Below are 5,470 nucleotides of genomic sequence, written 5' to 3'. Positions count from 1 at the left end.
CCGGCCGGCCAGACACCGCGGCCGCGGCTCCGCCCCGTACTCGCCTGGCCCGGCCCTCCGCGCCGCGCCAGGCCAGTCCGGCCCTCAGGGCCGCGCTGGGCACCGCCCCGGGCCCGCCCCCGGCCGTACTCTTCCAGCGCTGTTCTCGGGCCCGCCCCCAGGCCTACTGGGCCCTCGGCACTGCCTCTGGCCCGCCTCCAATGAGAGTCCGCCCTCAGACTTGACCCAATCAGAATCCACCTTCAGACCCGCCCCGGCCAGACTCCGCCCCCAGCGCTGCTCCCGACCCCGTCCCCATCCCGACTGCGCCCTCAGGGCTGCCCTCAGCCCGTTAACACTCCTCGGCTCCGCCCTTAAGCCCGCCCACAGAGACCGTACCCGCCACGCCCCCCACCGCCAATTTATCCTCTGCCACCGCCTCCTCCCCCCTCCCCCCCGACCCCGCACCTCCCGCTCACCCAGGACTAGCCAGCTGCCTGGGCTCTTCTACCAACCTGGGTTCTCCTACCTGGTCTCTCCCAGACCCACAGAAAGGAGTGGGCTCGAGGGAAGGGTGGCCTGTTAACCCAGCTCTTGGGCCCAGAATGGCCTCCTTTAGAATGGATCTCTGGGGAAGGGAGACCACTGGGCCACCTCGGTGCAGACACCAAAGGGGCTGCAGAATCCCTCTAACAGAGGATGGGGGAGGCGGTAGCATTTTTCCTGTACTGAAGAAGGGAAAGGCCTGGCGCACACTGCAAGGAGGAAAAGAGAAGGCTTCCATGAGGCCCAAAACTAAGCTGGCTACAGAACTGGGGAGGAGGCCAGAATCCTCGTGGGGCTGTGTGCTCAAGGTGGCCGCCCCAGGATTCTGGGAGAGTGGAATTAGGGAACCCCGTTTGGTGGGAGGCTAGGTTTGGGGGATTCCAAAGCCCAAAAGGCAGCCTAGCAGTGGTGGAAGCAGCTGCCCATCCTGTCTCAGGATGGGCTGGCTCAGTTGGAGATTTGGGTCCAGTTGGGGGAACTGACCCACCTGATAAGACTGACCTGAGCTGAGGAACAAGGACGGTTCACGGGGAGTTCTGTGTTAGGGCAGACCCGCTCCCCAGGTGGCCTGGTGAACCAGGGCTCCTCAGAGAAACGAGACCCAAATGTCTCTCAGGAGCTTAAAATAGACCAAATAGGACCGATTCCCCAAAGTCTCCCCAGTCACCCAGATGGAAGGGAATTGGGAACACCCCTGCCCTCTTCAGACAGTACCCTTACAAAGGGGCCGCAGAACTTCAATTCCGTGTAATTTTAAAATTCGATTAATGCCTGCTATGGGTCAGGTACTGTTCTAAGGCCTTGAAATCCATCAGTGAACAGCGCAGAGAAAAATCCATATCCTCTCCAGTAGAAAAGGGAAGATGGCCTTCCTGTAGCTTAAGGAGACCACAGAAAGCAAGTTCACCAGGACTAGGAACCCCAAGGACCCTGACCAGCTTTACTGGCCAAGTGGGGAAGAGACTGGACCAGGAGGCAAACGCAGACCCACGGGGATGGGGGAAGAGTTACTGATCTCCACTCCCATGAGAATCACCCAACAGCACCAGACAGGAGCTCCCCAAGTGCCAGGGAAAGCAGGTGTGGGAGCCCAGCTTTGTTACATCACGTTGGAGCCAAGGACATAGCCTCCATCCAAGGCAGAAGTAGGCTGAAGGACATGGGATGGAAGGCTTCCCCCTGCTGGGCTGGCTCTGGGAAGCGGGGGCACGTCAAAGCCCAGGACCCCAGAAAACAACGTCTGTCCCAGTGGCTACCCACAGCACCAGGTGGAGAGGAGGAGGGGAAAGGTGGTTCCAGGAGGGGCCAAAGTCCCACCATCCACAGGGACGGGGAGAGGGAGGAGGCTTGGGCAGCTGTGAGGGTGCTGGGCAAGTGGCTGGCCAGCTGAACTGGCCTCTCCACTGGCCTTGCCTGGAACTGGTTTGCGGTGGGGAGTGTTGGCCTGGGTGTGGACTTTTCCAGAAAACACAACCACCATTTGCATTTGTGGGGTGATGGCATCGTTCTAAAACTGGACTGTCGTGAGGGCTGCATGACCTAGGAGATTTATTAAAATCATTAAGTTGTACACTCGCAGTAGGTTTTTATGGTATGTCAAGTATATCTCAGGAATGCTGTTAAAAAATATCTGCATTTCCTCTCTTTGGTGGTAAATTCTTGGATAGCACAGTGGCATTTTATCTGAAAATGAATTATGCGCCTTTGAAATGGAGACATTAAAAAATGTTTATGATGTCTCACTTAATGCCCCCCAGTTTTTTCCCCCCCTTTGGTTGCACCACATGGTGTGCGGGATCCTAGTTCCCCGACCGACCAGGGATCTAATCTGCACCCCCTGCATTGGAAGAGCGGAGTCTTAACCACTGGACTGCCAGGGAAGTCCAAGGCCCCACATTTTAAATAACGCACCTCCCAAAATCTTTTAAATGTGTCAAGAATTTAACATTCTTAAAGCTAACGGTGGGTGAGCTGAACGAATTTCCAGTTTGTGCTATTGCCACACGGTGGCACCATCCTAGCTCACAGACGGAAGCACCTGAGGTGACCCCAGCGTTGCGTGGATCAGAACTCCTCCAAGTGGTGAGAGAGAGACTTTCTGCCCCTCCCTTCCTTCTTTTTTCATCTTTTCCTTTCCTTCTACAGTCACCATTATTAAAATATATAGCCTCTAACGATATCATCCGAGTTTTCTCTCTTTGGAAGAGCCCAGGCTAGGGATGAAAACGTGCCCCTGGTCAGAAACAAAGGTGGAAAACACCACGAAGACCAGACACCAGCCATGACGCCCTGGGTTCTTAATACAGAAGAGTGCTTGCTGCAAAATGTTAAAAAGCTGAAAGCAGCAAGAATGCAAAAATATGCCACAGCAGCTGTAGACTTAGGTGCTCTGGGCTGGTGCTGGCTGAGGGCTGGGAGGACTCCTCGGGGCAGCCGCCTGGTGGCCAGAGAAACGTCAGACGTCTGCTCTCCCCTCCAGTGCCCCCAAACCTCCTAACGGAGGCCAAAGGAGCCCTGCTTCATTCCAAGGTACCAGTCGCACACAGGAGGCTCTGACTGGAAACACAGGGTCACCGGGCTCAGCACCTCTGCCCCAACCTCCGCCAGCCCCGCGGTGCCCTCCCACGCCAGGCGCTGTGCCCGCCCTGGAGGGGTGCCCTGGCTTCCTCCCCTCACAGCTTCCCGCTGGCCCCCAGCTCCCCTGCCCACACCAAGTGGGCCTGCTAGACAGACACCAGGGACAAGCCCCGGCCCCTCGGGAAGCCCCTCTCACCTCTCCCACTGCCTCTGGTCCCCTGCCCTGAGGCTCCTCCCCTAGTTCCCAGACCCTCACACTTGCTAGTTTTCACACAGTCCTACCCGGCCCCACCAGAGGGACCTGGGGCACAGCTCATCTCCCTGGGGAGAAACGCAGGCTCGGTGACACAGAAAAGCGCCAGGGGCAGCCCTACAGGAGACCCTTCCTCTACAGTCTGCCTTCTCCTGCGGGGGAGAGTGCGAGAGGGTGAGGCAGGAGGGGAGCAGATGTGAAAATCCGCCACCCCCACCGTGGACCTGTCTGCTCTTCAGTGGACCTGATGCCCCCCGGCTGGATTCTGCTGTCACCGCTTCCATTAGTATGAGCAGGGGCTTTGGGAGGAAGCAGTGAGATGCTCATGGTAGCAGAGGATGGGGTGGGCATGGGGTGGGCATGGGGCGGCCTGGGAGGAAACGAAATGGGCCCCCCCACCCTGAAAGGTTTGAATCTCGTCCAGGTTTACAAATTGCCCGAGCCAGAGCACGTGGGCTCGGGGCAGAGTGCACAGGGCTGGGGTGCAGGGGAGAAAGGCGCTGCGGGGCCCGGGTGGGGCTGGCGTAGGAGTCTTAAGGCGTGACAGGAGATGGGTGTTTCAGACTCACTAGCCGGGCCCGGTGGGGCAGAGGGGAGAGGGAAAGGGAGCGAAGTCCAGGGACATGTGTATCTATGTTTGGGAAACTGTGGGCAGAGCCAAAGCTGGTATAAACCATGAAACAGACTTTGTCAAAAGCTGGGCCATGGAGACCACACCCCCACCAGTGGCCACACTCCCCTGCTGTTCCAGGCCTGGGGGGAGCCCTGCAGAGACCTCCTCTCCAGCCCCGGGCAGACAAATAACCGGGGCCTACAGTACAGGAAGAAGCCTGGGGTTTGGCCCATCTCTGCCAGGAACACCTGTGCATCATCAGCAGAGCCCCAGTTTCCTCAGACGCCAGACACTGATTCCTGTGCTGCCCGCATCCCATCTGGGGAAGCCACCGCGAGACCCTGGGGGGCCGTCGGGAGGAGACTCGGGGGACTGTCCAGGTGGGCCGAGCCCCACGCACCTGCCAACCATCTTTCCAGGGACAAGAAACATCTGTCGTTTGAACCGCCTGCTCTCACTGAAAGCGAGGATCCCCACCCGAGTGGCCCTTGGACGTCAACCCTGTAACTGGGCCATCTGAGCTGGGCCCTCCAAACGCTCCCCAGGGGCTGGCTGTCCCAAGGCCCCCACCTGCCTCTGCCCACCCCATGGGACTGCCCAGACCCGGGGGGAACTCAGAGGGCACCAGGTCCAGTCCTGGCCTTTAAGACAGGGAACCTGAGGCCGGTCCTGCTCCAAGTGCCCACTGAGTTTGCTCCTGAGCCCCTGCCGGGGGCCAGCCCCGGGCTGGGTGTGGGTCCCAGGGCTGAGTCTGACCCTGCCCGGCCCCCGGGGCTCCCAGCGCTCCAGCCCTGACCCTCCCTGCTCCCGGCACACACTCGCCCAGGGGCTCGGCCGAGGGGCCCCTCCAGCCCTGCCTCCAGGGAAGGGAAGCCCCGGGCCCAGTCCTGTGCCCTCCCCTCCCCTCCCCCTCACAGCTCTGAAGCCCCAGGTCACCTTCCCCACGGCCACTCCCCACCCTGCCCAGCCTCTGCCTGACCCCCTCCACCCTGGCTCGGGAACATCCTAAGGCAGGTCACACGCTGACAGTCACCCCCTCACTCAGGCTGGCACTGCTCCGCTGCCCTCAGTCTCCTTCGGGAGGCCCGCCGGGACCGCGGCAGCTACGCGGTTCTGCTGACACGCCCAGGACCCCTCCTGAGGGTGGGGAGCCCCCCCCACTCTGCCTGGAGCTGTGGCCTCTGCTGTGGGTTCTCCCCACTGGGAGGGAAAGACTCGGCCGGGATGGCGGGTTTGGACCGACTCCCGGGCATCCTCTGTGTGCTCCCCACAGGCCGGCGCCGCGGGCCCTGCCGCTTCAGCCCTGATCCGCAGCCGTGGGTGTGGGGGCCACAGGAGGACGGCCCCGCCACCTCCTCAGCTCCCAGACGGGCCGCCGCTGGTCGCAGCCCTCGCACACCAGGGCTGCGTGTTTAGGGACCCCGTCCCCTGCGGTGACTGTGAACCTCACTCAGGTCCCAGTGCAGACACGGCCTCAAGACAGGCAGCCCAGACCCAGAGGG

This window comes from Mesoplodon bidens, assembly GCF_964165515.1.
Source record: "Mesoplodon bidens genome assembly, chromosome: 10".
NCBI lineage: Eukaryota > Metazoa > Chordata > Mammalia > Artiodactyla > Ziphiidae > Mesoplodon > Mesoplodon bidens.
This window is presented reverse-complemented; position numbering follows the sequence as displayed.